We start from the raw sequence: 16232 nt of genomic DNA, 5'->3' as shown, positions 1-16232 counted from the left end.
GGATGTATCCAAACAAGATCTCTCTATATTTTTGCATAGAATAACCAACCAATAGATGCAAGACATGTCTTTTATTCCACTCATTTGGGGTGTCCAAATTTAGCATCACTTGATACACAAATAAACAGAAAAAAAAGCACATCCATTCGGTGGGGGGGGGGGGGTAAGCACACATGCACCCACAAAACCCTTTCTAATTATATGCAGTAAGTCCATGATCACACTACAATAGAGAAATGGCAAATTCTATTCTCACAATTATCTACTATCTCACACAGAAAAAAGACAACAATCTGTGAGCTGCTGATTTTTGATCAACTGTAAACGTTTTTTTTTCTGTGCAATGAATGCAATATTCAACCAACTAAATGAGACCCATATGTTTATAGCTATATATACATCTATATCTATATCTACATCTATATCTATATCTATATCTATATCTATATCTATAACTATATATATATATATAACTATATCTATATCTACATATATATCTATAGGTGTCATTTAGGTGGTTGAACATTGTGCTCATTGCACAGAAATAAAAGACAACATAGATGGGGTGTCAATAGATCTACACTTGACAAACAAACCAAAGCAAAATCCAGGGAGGAAATAAACATAAATGCCCCAGACCTTGGTCACATTCCAAAAATAAGGTTCTGTTCCTATGTTGATTTTTCATGAACTACCAACACAGATATGGATAATAGTCTGCAGACTCCTGCAGCAAAGAGAACCAGACCATCAAATGCAGCCCCATTCCAATGGAAGAGAGGGAGTAGAAAACACAAAAGCAGAAACCAGAATGAGAGTCCTGTTAATACAATATATTTCAATGAAGGTGGAGACTTGGTTATTATCATTTTCTCTTCCTGCTTTTCTCCATTCTGCCTAGTGATGTTATGAATGATTTAAAGCAGTTTTATCCACTACCTACAGCATGCACAGAAGACTGTCAATAGCTCCCAGGGGCCTACCCATGGTTCCACATTCAGATTTAAGAAATCCTCCTTAACACCTCCGTACCACCTGGCAGTATGGAGCTTTGAACAGCGGGTCCTCCAGGATATATTTAGTAATCAGGTCACCCTTTTTAGGGGTTACTTTCCCATGAGGAAAGACATGCCATTAATTTATTAAAAAGTAATGATAGTATCATTCAGGCAAAGGAGGGTTATTATAGTTTGGGAAGGGCTGAATATAAGAAGGAGGCAGAGCTACAATTAACTGATCCTAGATGTTACATCAGAATGTTGTTAAATCCTACTCTAGATTTTCAACACAGGCTGCTTCTAACAGGGTTTCTAGTGAAGCTGCATGTGCATAACTTGCAGTTAATGACAGATCCCATATTTTTTTTATCTTTTACTTAAGGGGCACAAACAAACAGAACCTGTCCTTAGTCAACCCATTATTTCTGGGATGATGTCATTAATTGAACCCCTATCCAAATTCCTTGTGTTACATTTGAAATGGCTATTGAACCTGATGCCTAGATATATTAAAGATAGTACAGATTTCTTACAATTGATTGGCAGTCTTACTTTTCACCACTACTTATATGTGTTGCTTTGGTATGCAGGCTATTTACATCAATATAACACATGACAAAGGAATTATGGCTGTGGAGTGCTATCTAAATTCATCAGAACTTTATTTATCCTTATTTTTATTTGTTATGCTTTGATTACTTAAACTAAAACTTGAGAAAAATTTTTCTATTATGGATAGCAATGGTACCTCCAAATCAGGGGCGGTTGCCATAGGTGCTACTTTTTCCAAATATATGCACACATTTACACTTTTTTGAGAAGGTTTATATTCTCAATGAGAGGCTTAACAGTCATCTTAGTTATATCAAACTTTGGAAAAATGTTCTAGACATTTGATGAATTTGCTGGAAAAGTACATTATTTACTCTAAAACAGTTGGTTCTTTTTCAGAATGCCAATGACCTCAGTATGCAGATTACTTACATATACAATCTATTTGTTAGCAACTATTTGGATGTAAAACAATGAGTAAAAAGATCACACAGGAAAACAATTGGTTAAAAACACAAAAAGAAAAATCTAGCAAAGCTAGACTTTCCACTATGTGATACCTTAAACTTTTTGTCTCAGAGGCAACATGGGATATATGTAAATTACCCTTTAAGGATGTCAGGTATTTCAGCTGAATGGCTTTGCTAGATTTTTCTTTTTGCGTTTTTAACTATTTGGATGAAACAATAACCATTTACGTGGGATCCTTTGTACAAATGTATATAGAAAACCTTTTCATAAAAATGCTATCTTAAATGCTGCTAGCTGCCATCCTCCCTGTATTATTAAGAATGTTCTTGTTTTACAATTTCTAAGACAAAAATAATTGTAATCAAGAAACTACATTAATACAAGAAATAAATGATCTCAAATGGAACTTTACAGTAAGAGCCTGCAATACTTATCTCTATAATAGGGTCATTCAAGATTCTAGTTTAAAAGTCCAGTGAATCGGTACATGATACATCCAGTAGGGAGAATGGGTTGGGGAGAACAGTACTGTTCATTTTACCATGAGCTATGCTAATAACAGTAACAAAATGAAACAATGCTTTCAGAAATCTTGGTATCTTGTAGCAAGTGACAGCACTTGTATATCCATTGTCCCTTAATTATCTTCCTTTCACCTATAGAACACAGATGTAATTTGGTTGTTTTCTGTGTGGACTTCATTCTTACTGTGATAGGATTAGATATCATACTTTTACTCTGACAGAGTTGGACATTGTAATTACTGTGATAGTGTCGGACATTTGACATTGTATATATTATGAGAGGGTTTGCCAGACTAAATACTTTTTTCATTAATTACATAACAAAGTGACCAGGATTTTTACCTGTTTTTTTTTTCTCTCTTTTTTTTTTTTGCCAGTGAGCAGAATTTTATTTTGACCAGACCTCTTTCCTCTGGAAATTTCAATACCACTGATTTGAACTGCATGAGAGAAAATATTGCTTTATAACGCTATTTCTGTGCACATCTCTGGATATTTTCTTAAACTGCAGTGAGCCCACCTGGTCCGAGTGACGATGATGAAGATGCACATCACTCATGTTAGGACATTTAGCCCTCTATAATATTTCCCATTCATTTTCTTGATGGGGCTAAGTACCACTCTTAGATGTGTGCAATAACTCAGGAACATGTTATATTCTTCTGTCATTAATATTAAAATAATTTGTGTAAACAATTAACCAAATAAGACAGATTTATGGACATTGGCTGAACCATTCAGATATAATATTATTTTTGAGATATGAGGATTTATTTTTGCTCTGTGAGCTTTTCTATACAGGGGTCTATTAGAGCATGTTTTTCTTAACACAAGTACCTTTCTACAGCTATCAAAATTTTTAATACCGCTTTCTTGTTGACTATAAATAATTTTTAGTATAAAAATTGAGTCCATTTCTGGTTGTATTTTTCCTTGGTGTCAGTTTCATGTATTTATTTATTCAGGCAGAAGTTCCCCTTGCCAATAAGGATGAGCACAGCTACATACCAGGAATAACTTACTCATATGGATTGTCTTGGTTCTTCTTTTACCCCTAGACATCAATGTAGCCATACAAAATGGACACAACTACCAGGGGCATTTTCTTGGTACTTCTAATCCATTTGGATTCTCCACTACATTTTCCAGGTAAGACAATCTTACTATGATTCCAGTGCCAGTTGTTTATTGTTTTTACATTAGTAGCATGTATTAGATATATATTTGACAATATACTAGCAGATTTATAGGCGTGATTTAATTAAAGAAATATTAAGGAAACATTTGTGTAAGTTATGTTTGTAAATAGTCGGTTTAATGACTTTATTTGAAATTGTTTGGCATAGTAACAACTACTGTATGAGTTTTTGGCGGGCCACCAATTTATATGAGCTAATTTGATACTCAAAGGCTTAGCTTTTTTTATTTTTGCTTTATATTATGTAACAAGATATAAAAGGTTAACTAGTTATACTTTCTTGGTCTGAGTTATCTGCAGATATTAGTGTTAGCTATTTATTTCCTGCTTTAAGGTTTTGTTTTCTGGATTTAGGTCCGTATTGAAAAAGGCCTTGTGGCAAAACCAAGGTCCATAGATCTAAGAAATAAATGCAGTTATTCAAATATTTATTTCTGTTTTTTATCTTTTGAGTCTCTCTCTCTCTGTGTATATATATATATATATATATATATATATATATATATATATATATATATATAAACCATCTAAAACGTATAACATCTAACTTCAAAACATTGAGGCCATAACATCAAAAACTCAAAACATCTAAAATTCATGACATTGAATTTTATAGCATCTAAATTGTATAATATGGAATAGTGTATCATCAGACATGTAAATGTTATAGTTTAATTTGTTAATCTTGGGGTATCACTATGAAATGTAGTTTTTATTTATAAAGTTATTATTTATATAGTGTAGGAATTTACACTATTTATATAGTGTTTATTCTGCCACTCTGTATGTGGTTTTTAGGTCATACGGGTAAGTAATAGAGACATTATGTCTACATTCTTTGTGGTGATCACGATACAGTGGGGTTTGGAAAGTAACTTTTTCCCACTGTAGTGTGATCTTGAAATTGGTATACTTAATTTATGGGAGGTGTGGGAGACAGAGCCCCCAACATGGGGGATGCAGGAGGGCTTGCTCCCTGCAGAATCATAGTAAAAAGTATGTTTGTTAGTTTGGTGTTGTTATAGGTGGAGGGGATGCTATTTTCATGTCATTTTGTAGTGTTCAATGTTGTGTTAGAAAGTTTCAATGTTCTGAGTTTTTGATGTTATGGGTTTTAGATGTTTTGGGTTTTCATTGTTATGGTCTCGATGTTTTGCATTTAGATGTTATAAGTTTTAGATGTTTTGAAGTAGAACCATATATATATATATATATATATATATAATAATAATATATATATATATATATATATATATATATATATATATAATAATATATATATATATATATATATATATATATGCATACATATACAACACACACACACACACACACACACACACACACACACACACACACACACACACATATTTATGCAATGTATGCGTGTATCTATATGTGCCCGTGCTCAATTTAGCAGATTACAGAAATACCTGCATGCTGTTCTATAAACAAGACAAGCACACAGTATAAAAGAAATGATACTTGAAAAGACTGCTAAAATAGTACGGAATATGTCAGATAAAATTCACTTCAAAGACATGCTTATCAGTGCACAAGAAAAGCTAAACTCTAGGTAACTAGTGATCTATGTTATGGAAGTAGTCAGAAAACAAGTTTGAAAAAGGTCCTGATCTTGGTCTCGTTAGATGGTTAACAAGCAATGAGGAACATCTTACGGGGAATATAGTGGGATTAAGAGGCTCTGAGAAAGACAAATTGCTTGTAGGGAATTATAATCCATGATCAGTAAGTATTACGTACCTTTGTAGAGGCTCGATCTTACTATGATTATAGAAACATAAATTTCACAAGATGTCATCAAAATGTACTAAATATGTAAGAATGATACATATAAATTCTGTACCACAGAATTAAAGTTATTAATATTGTTTTCAGGCAAATTATTGACCTTTACTCAGTCATGGGTGTAAGTTAATAATTAAAGTAGCAGAAAGAAATATGTCTCAATACAACACTGCAATTATCTGTGACACTTCATCTCATAGCTGCTTATCCCATATTGATTTTCTGGTGTTATACTACATATCACGTACATGTGAAATCCATATACATCTAAAAAATTATTTACTGTACAACTTTCATGGCTACTGCTCTGTACTATAGTTTACATATTTGTTAAGTCAATGCAGGACTGGGCCACAATGACTTGTTTTTCATTCCCAGCCTGAAAACACTGTCTAGTAAAATGAGTAGTTTAGAGTCACACAGTTGGCAAATAGAGGCACTGGGTATTGAACCTTGGAACACAAGAAAGCAATTTGATAACAACTTATAACGTTTAACTCCTGCACCAAGTGCCAGACTTTAACAGGTTACTGCTGTGCTGGTGTTGTAACATTAATTGAAACTCGTGGTTATAACCTAAGAGTCAGAAATGAAGATGTCGACAATAAAAGCAGAATGGTAAAGAACTTACAAACGTGCACAGCGTGAATATTAACTCAGTGACTTCTGTTACAGAAATGTAACTTTTACATCTGCTGCCTCATAGCTCTGAAATCGAGAAAAGATAAGTGCAACACGTGCTACATTTGAAATATCTAGCAAAAATGAAGTTATTAAAAAGAGGAAATAGGTGCTAGGATGTCAAAGAGCAGAAAATATGCCCTGGTGCCTAGAAGACCGAGGCTGTGCAATCTATTTAGCTAGCGTTGAGCACAATTCCACATACTTCAGAACTTCCAGTGGCATACGACTTTTAATATGCAAAGGTTCTGTTATGTATCAGCTTACCTGAAAGCAGATAGTCAAAAAATATATCATCTCATAAGTCATAAATCTAGCTCATGTATTGCTCATGAATCTGCTATGAAACCTTTGCTGTTCTAAGACTACACTGATAAGGTGTGACAACACCACAGAAATCCATCTCACTTCCTTTTGCAGATATCCATCTATCTATCTATACAATCAAAGTATTGAAAACATTCAACTTGATGAAATGTTTTCTTCTCACCTTTAAACTAGTTCTGCAATAAAAAAAAATAAACTATGATGATGGGCAAGAAGTCCTTAGCAAATGACAGAACTTACTGCTCAGACTAAGTCCATCTGACTGTATAACAAGCATAACACATTAACACATATTTGAATAAGTTTTGATCAACATTTAACATTAGTTTGCTTATCATGAAGACTGTTTATTCAACATCTTATTCTGAGCAAGAATCAAAATAGCACATTCAGTTTTTATCCCTAGGATTGCTATTTTGGTTTATTATAGATACTAACATATAGCACAGTAACTCTGGACCATTGGCTACAGCCTACCCCAATGCAACTTAGTCTACAACAGATTTATTATACGAGATCTTTAAGTGAGTTATCAAAAAAAAAAATCAAGGACATATGGAAATATAGGTCTGAGTAATTTTTTACATATGACTTTCAGACTAACACAACTACTGCATTTTTATGACTCTCTTGGTACGTCATTGGCTTCACTTATTTTATTTTTATTTATTATTTTACATTTGTTGACTGGGATAGTCCGACTGGATACATATCCATTTTCAGTGGTGGCCCAGGGAGAAAAGCTCCAACGTAAGCAGTTTAAATTAAAAATACAGTATTTACAGTAGTTAACATACCTAAACAAGCAGTTAAGTTTAAGATACAATATTTACAGAGGTTACATACCTAAGCAAGTTATAGAAGTTACAGGGTTAAAGAAAATCCTGAGAGTAGGTCATCATTAAGTAACACAGGTCAGCTAAAAATACTGTTATTAACTCATAGAGTAAGTTTCAGATGCAATATTTACAGTGGTTACATACCTAAACAAGTTTAGAGTTAAATGTACGAATAGGTCAGGATTAGTGCCACAGGTAGGCTAAAATTACTGTTTTTGTTTCATTGTCAAGGAGAGTTAGTCAGGTTTGCTACGTTGATATAGACAATTTAGAGTCAGATGTTGTTTGAATCTAGTCTTGAATTGACTCAGGATGGTGAGCAAAGTAATTTCAGGTGGGACAGTGTTCCAGGATCTGCCTACAGAGTTTGTGAAGAGAGAGTCACCGGCAGAGATATTAGTTTTGATAGTCTGGACTAGTAGTTTATTAGAGGATGAAAGAGGTCAGGCATTTTGATAGGGGGGTGATAATATTTTTAAGAGCAGGAGTATTGTCTGGATTGTAAAGGATCTTATGGGCAGTAATCATAAGGTTATACTGGATCAAGCTGGGTAATTCTAATCACCCAAGCTGGTTTAGGTTGATACAATGATGAGCCCTATAAGCAGGCCAGTGTTAAATCTGGCAATATGGTTGTAGCAGATAGAGAGTTTGTTAAGGACAGATTTGTTTAGATAGGAGAGTAACGGGGATTCATACAGAAGATTTGAAAGTCGGTGAGAGCGAGCTATGGCAAATCTAGCAGAAGGGGTTAAGAAGGCTTTTATCCTGTAAAGTGAGCCTAAGTTTTTATTGATGGTCTTAATGGATTGACTAACATGTAGGTTAAATTTAAGATTATCATCGATGATAACACCTAACAGTTTTGTAGAGGAGTCTGGGGAGATTATTGTGCCATTATTAGATTTAATGGTAAGAGGGAATGCAGTAGACCTGTGTGTTGGTGAGAAAAGCAACATTTTAGTTTTTTGGGATTTAGGATCACACGATGACCAGAAAGCCAGTTTTCAATTGTGTTGAAGGTGGTTTGTGTAGCTGACCACAGCTCATTTGGAGATGTGGCTGAACATATCAGGGTGGAGCCGTCAGTGTATTTGACACAGCTGACTTTAGGGATAGCAGTATAAAGGTCGTTAATGAAGAATGAGAATAGAAAGAAACCTAGTATAGATCCCTGGGGTACACCTAGGGTGTTGGGTAGGAGTTTAGAAAGTTTGTGTTGCCAAAGGACAACCTGCTGTCTATCATTCAGATATGACTGGAATCATTGAATGGCTGTAGTATCTAGGCAGAAAGTTTTCAGGGTGTGGATTAGTAATTAGTGATCAACCATATCAAATGCCTTGGAGAAATCCAAGAAGAGAGCAGAGGATATGTTATTATTATTGTGATTAAGGTTTATGGTGTTGGGGAAGGCTAGAAGGGCTGAAGTAGTGCTGTAGTGAGGTTGGAAGCTGTACTGGGAGTCTGCCATGAGGTTATTCTGACTTAGGTGGTGCATCAGTTGTCTATGGATACATTTTTCCATAATTTTTGCAAGTGGGGAAAGGATTGTTATTGGCCTATAACTGAATAAATCAGTAGAGCTACCTCCTTTGTGAAGTTGGATTACATAGGATATTTTCCAGATGGAAGGGATTTTGGCTTCTGCTATTGTATGATTGATTAGTATCGAGCTGGGGTAAGCAATGGCATCAGCTGCTTCTTGTAGATACTCAGCAGGGGGTTGATCAGTAGAGAGTGGGTTTTAGTTTTTTAATCAAGGTACAGATGCTTGAGGTGGCAACTGGTTGGGATCTAAATGTCAGTTGGTTTCTGGGGGTGTTACTTTCATGGCTAGGGGAACTGAGAGGTAGTTGGCTCGCTAGGGCTTGAATAGTCTCAGTAAAGAAATGGTTAAAACTGTCTGAGGCTTCCTCAGAAGGTTTATCAATGGTGGCTGCAGAGATTGGGGTGGAAGTTTGTCCAAGATGTAATCGTTTATTTAAACCTGCCCAGAACTTCTGAGGGTTGCTTTGATTTATTTCCTGTAGATTATAATAGTAGTCTTTTTGTCTTGTAGAATTTTTTTTAGTGTTGTTCCTTAATTGCCTATATTTAATGTGATCTTGGGGGTCTTTAGTAGTATGCCATAATGCCCATGCCTTGTTTCTAAGGGTTCACTTAAAATAAACGCCATAATGCCCATGCCTTGTTTCTAAGGGTTCACTTAAAATCAAAACAGTGATGAAGTCTTTAGTATTTATTATCCAAGATTAAGTAGCAAGTTACACTTGTCACAAGTACTACCCCGAGAACTTGACAGTGTTTGATAATACAGTGTCACTATCTCAGTTCCTGGTATTTCATTAATTGTAAAAGACAAGTCAGAATGGGGACACACAGAAGTATCTGCTCCTCTGTAGGTAGCCCATGCACATTGTTACAGAACCTTGTGTAATACATCACCATAGGAACAAAACTAGAGGGCAACTGCATATTTTTGTACATCTGTAACAACATGGAGAAAACAAAAGAGGAAAATTAGACGTGAGATGCTTATTTATTCTTGTACATATGCAATATGGGCATAGCCTATAACTAATATAACAATCACTAGATGTACAATTTTAAAGTACAGCATCTGTCAGTTGTTATAGAGCTTATACTTCTATGATTTCACTTTTTTTGTTTCCTCTTTTTACTTCTTGAATAGTAACATATGTTTATGTTCAAAAGCCATAACAGAGTTCACAAAAATGACTACTACTTTTTACTGTGGAATTTCTCACAAATACTGTAATAAACTCTTTCATGAGTCTCTTGTTTCCCTTTCTAATATCTACATGTCAAGCTGGTATTATTCTCAACTTTCATATTCCTTCTATACTTACGCTTTCTGTTTGTCAAAACAACCAACCCCACACATACTGTTACTTTCTCATTCTAAATCAGTGCAAATGTGATTGCTCATGTAAATATATTGATAGTAATCATTCCTGTTGTTTACTGTTTTAATGATTGTTCCTGTAAATATAATTGTATCTAATACTTCTGCTGCTTACTGTTTGATTTATATTTTTATTTGTATGTTATAAGATTTATTATCTCTAAAAATACCAGTCCTTGTCATATTTTCCAAATTTGTTTCACTTGTCTTCCTGTGCAAAGGGTACATTTTGCCCATTCAGATATTCCTTGCAAGCAAATTAAACTAAATAAATTAATTAATTAAATAAATACAATTTATTTTCCCAACAATGTTCTTGTAGGATCCCTTACATTGCTAGATGGGGAGCCAATTGGCTCACTGACAGAATACACTCTGTCAAAATTACTAATTCCACCTCCACCAGTAGACCCATCACCAGTGAAGTACCACACAGGTCTGTGTTGAGCCCCTTACTATTTGGCATCTGTTTCTCAGAAGTCCAAGCCAAAGTAGATGGCTTTTGGCTTACCAAGTTCACTGATGATTGCAAACTGGGGGCAATCATTGAGTCCCCCAATGATCTCAACATATTACAGGAAGGGCTAATACAAACAAATGATTGGTGCCAAATCCATGGTCTAAAACTAAATGCAAAAAAAAAAAGCATTATTATTCCCTTTGGCAAAATGGAATTCCCTGCAAATTACAATATTGACAGCACCCCACTGAGTTCTAACCCAGTGGTGCAAGACTTGGGAACACAGATTGATAGCAGTCTGAATTTTGACAGCCAAGTTTCCACAGTGGTAAGGAAAGCCTTCTACATAGCACACCTCATAAGCTAGGGCACAGCATATATGTCAAAGGATATTATAACTCCACTGTACTCAACCCTCAGCAGACGACTAATAAAGTATAATGCACCCTTTTGCATGTACCTCACCTGACACCTGCAGCAGCTGGAAAGATCTCAGAGGTTTCTCACTAAGAAAATACAGGGACTCAAAACCATAGCCTACATGGACAGGCTGAAAGCCTTTTCACTTTACTCTGTATCTTATAGGCGGCAGAGAGGTGATTTGTGAGTGGCCTATAGGGCAATCTCCACCCCTGCCCTAATGGAAATGCTCCACATCCGCAAGTCAAATGGCTCATGAGTCACTTGGTCTAGGGATCTCAAACTAGCTTCTGATATTAACAGAACATGCTGGAGAGACAGATATGTCTCCCAGAGACAACTGCTTCTATGGAATAGACTCTATAGTCATATAAAACAGAGCTTTTCACTGACCTTATTCAAACGGAACCTAGATAATTGGATGGGAGACTGCAAATTCACCTCTGGGTACCACCTCTGGGGTGGTACCCATTTCCCACATGGACAGGGATATCCAGTGTTGATCACAGACTTGCTCTGTTCAAACATTCGTTCCACAAACTAACCAAAAAAGACCAGATGGGAAAACTTGGGATTAACATGGCAATGCTTGTAAAAGCTCTAGGGCTGCTACCCTAGTAACCTCCTATAAATATACATTTTTTCCCCAACTTACTATCTTAAGAGCTAAATAAGGAGACATTGTATAGTACGTTAGGAGAGCATGCAGAGGAATGAAAACTTTACGTGGAAAGACCTGCCCTACTCCCAGGAGAGTGATGGTGCTATGACACTTTGAGTATGTTTCAGTTTGTTTACATTCAGTGGACCAATGAGCTTCTGCTCATGATTCCCAGCAGAGATACAGTCTGCACACCAGAAACCTTGTTCTTCACTTACATGGCTCCCAGCAATGGCAAACTGCACAACCTGGTCATATGGAAGAACAGTCATTATCAACTGACCATAACCTCTCCACCCCATATGACTCTAATGATAACTAGGCCCACTACTTAGATCTAGGCATCTGGGATCATAGTAAGGTCTCCATCCCTCTGTGTCATTGATATGGCAAATGAGTTTAGTTTACATGCCATTCTATTTACATTTTCTTTCTTTGCTTATAGAAAATGTACTGGAAATCTTCTCAGTTGCTGTCCAGTAAATGGGCTTCATCCAAGGAGATATGCAGGTTTGAAATAGAAATAGAAATAAATGAAAGCACTCTTACCTATGCACATAAACAAATAACTGATGTTCCAGAATAAAATATTATAAACAGTTAAAAAGCTGATGGTACAGACTAATGTTAAGAAGAAACCATACTTCAAAACCTCTGCGCTGGAGAAATTTGGACAAAACAAAATACCTAAAATTAGGCATAAAATAAACTTAGAAAGTTGACAGAATAACAAGTTTTGCATTAGCATGCATTATCCTTATATGAAATATGAAACTCAAATGTATGTCATTATTTAGTGATTCCAATCCTCAACATTTGCCAGAAAACCACACATTTTATGAGGAACAGACCAAAAATAGGACAAAAATTCTGCACGGCATGTGACAATCTGGACAGCTGAGAGATAGGGAATAAAGGCGTAGCATGATAGATTACAGGGAGGAGTCAGAAAGTAGATGGTATAGACTAAGGCAGTGGAGAAAGCGATATGAAAGGTATGAGTAAGGAGGAATGGGGACAAGAGGAGGAAAACATAGGATGACTGAAGATGGTAAGAGTGAATGGTAAAAATAAGGAGCAAAATGGAGGGTAATAGGCAGAAAAATGGGGAGAGGAGAGGTAGGAGAGAGTTGATGGCATGACTATGGAGAATGACAATGAAACAGAAAGGAGAATGAAGGTGATGACAAGGTTAATGAAGGGGTAGGCTGAGGAGGAGCTTATGTTGAATCATTTAACTTACATTGTTAGCTCATTAGTAGGGAGCAAATAACTGGGGGTGAGTAAGGAAAGGATGTATGGGAGTGTGTGCACTTTGGTGAGATATTTCTTATTGCTGCTATTTCTAAAAAAACATATCTGTAAGAAGGTAATATACCAAAAGCTGCAAATTTATCTCAGCTCTATCTGTTCCCTTGTATGGTAAGATTATGCATGATTGTGGATGTTTCTATGTTCAAAAATAAAACCTTTCATCCATTTTTGATACAAATACAGTTACTATATGACTTGTTTAAAAATACAAGTTTTCAAATACACCTATATGGTAAACTCAGGTGTGCATCTGTTTGAATGTGCATATAAAAACAAAATACAAGCACATTTATACCTTTGTATTTAATAGTAGGAGAAATAACTAACCTACAGTGAAGCAAATAATCTGAATATAATGAAAAAAGCAACCACTGAGCAGATTAGAAAAGTTATTGTGTACATCATTTTTAACATTAGCTGAAAGAAAATTAATGTTTGATTGAGGACATTATTTCAGGTGGAACAATAGCCCTGCTAATTGTTTTCAACATAAAATAATTTAGAATTTTTGATTGAAATGAGTAGCATATACTATAAAATAAAGAACTGTTAATTCATTTTTTCTCTTTTTATATCAACCATTGTAGAAGCTGTTTACAGCAAATTATTATTCACTAATTAAAATAAATAGCTTTTCCACTTTCTTTAGAAAATGTATTTTCATAATTATCGGATATTGTTTCTGTAGCATTTTAAAGCTCCTTTATTCACAGCACCTTCTTCACTTCTATGTGCACTGCATCACAGGCAACGTCTGGATACTGTTAACAGCCATTTCATTTCGGTTTCAGTTTATTTTTATTGACTGATTTTGCCAACTTCATGCTGATACTATTGTAATAATGTAGATATGATTTCTCTTCATTTGGGTAATTGATACAAAATGTCTGTATACTGAAAGTGACCAACTCTACATCGAAAATGGAAAAACTGACTTCCTAGCATACATGTGACAATGTTGCTTCTCAACACATGCAAATATTACTTAAAAAAAAAGCATAAACAACAACTCCCCAGGTGGGGTTTTTGCCCCTCCCCAAGTATATATACTAATTCTGAGATCACACAATCCCCAGGGAAAGGGAATATGCCCCTACCATGTCATTACTGATTTCACACACCTGTCATCTATCTGCAATGTGGTCTATTAAATAGACGTCGACCCAACTCCCTTTTGACCAGATCAAACCAAATATAAATAAATATATATATATATATATATATCTATAGAGGTCCACTATGTAATATCGAAATACTAAATTCCTGAAATTCAGTATTTCAAAATTAAATAGTCGAAAACCCAAGCACAACTCACAATTCTGAAAACACACAACCGCAAAATTCAAAATGCCGAAACTACCCTACACATTCAGTACACACATAAACAAACACAACCCCCCACACACAATCAAATAAATGAATATACACTATAGACAAGCAGGAGGGAAAACCCCCTGCACTTCCCATGTGGGGGGCTGCGCCCCTCACTCCCCTACTTATATATTCTAACTCCAAGATCCCACAAACAGAAACACAAATGAAACTCACACATACACATCTTGCAGTCCCTCACACACACACATCACAGACACAATGCACACTTACCCACACTAAAGCCCCTATCCAACACATTTACACACACAAACTTACCTAATTCAACTGATACAGCCACACACCATACCAGCAGAAGCGGAAATTCAACATCTCCATGCTTCGGGATTTTGAATTTCGCACTTCTACAGGTTTCGGAACTTTGAGTTTTTGGCTATGTAATTTCGAAATACTGAATTTCAGGATTTCAGTATTTCAAAATTACATAGTGGATCCATATATATATATATATATATATATATATATATATATATATATATATATATATATATGTGTATGAAGCAAAACAAGTACTTCAGCACATAAAGAAAATACCAAGCAGTGATACGTGCAGAACTTTAATGGCAGATCAACATCTTCACAGACTGGTTTCACCACTTTGCCATCATCAGAGTGTGCCACAATAACATTCCTCCCCTAATATATACATCCAGTGTTTAAAGCAACAGTACACATACAAAACTACCTATATATATATATATATATATATGAGTATACTTTCCACCTTTTCGTAGTTACAAAAACATATATTCATGTTCAAAAAACGTAAACTAATATAGTCTTAGCTGTAAAACAAAAATATATATATATGTGTGTGTGTGTGTGTGTGTGTGTGTGTGTGTGTGTGTGTGTGTACATACAGATATATATATATATATATATATATATATATATATATATATATATATATATATAGTTTCACCTCATAATCTCGAATTACTGAAATCTTAAAATTCAGTAACCCAAGACTATGAAGTCGAACCATTCACAGCACCAAAACTCACAATCCCGAATCATGCAATCATGAACATAAAAACCCCATACACCACTTAACATACACACCATTCCACCCACAGCACACAAACCACACAACCCTACCTAAATTTGTTTTTGTCACAGTTGGCTATGTGGCGCAGATACTTGGATGATTGTTGGGTAGTCTGGAATAACAATTTGGATGGCTGGAAGACCGTTGTATCTTATCTGAATAATAATGAGTTTGGAATACATTTTAGTGGGAAAATTGATTTATTCAATTTTGAATTCTTGGATGTTAATGTAACTAAGGTTATAGATAGGACTATAGTCACCAATCTTTATCATGAACCTTTTTCCAAGAATTCAGCGATGCATGCTAACAGTTGCCACCCCAGACATATAGTTAGCAATATTCCCAAGGCCCAGTTTTTGAGACTGAGATGTATCTTCTCCACTGACAGGGCATGTCCTCACCATGGTCAAGTGGCGTTCGAAAGACATGCGTGAATAGGCGTGCCTTCGTTGAAGGTTGGGCGTCGGGCTGGCATCTCGGCACCATAAAAATCTACTGCCAATCATTAGCAGACCAGAGTTCCGCTGTGGCGAACCCTAACAGGGAAAAGCCCAAAGAAAAAAACAACAATAACATAGTGAATCTTAGATTAAACAAGCATATCAG

This window comes from Protopterus annectens, chromosome 2.part0 (assembly GCF_019279795.1).
Source record: "Protopterus annectens isolate FY-2018-M chromosome 2.part0, PAN1.0, whole genome shotgun sequence".
NCBI classification, from domain to species: domain Eukaryota; kingdom Metazoa; phylum Chordata; order Ceratodontiformes; family Protopteridae; genus Protopterus; species Protopterus annectens.
The sequence above is the reverse complement of the archived record's forward strand: the minus strand, read 5'-3'. Positions refer to the sequence as shown.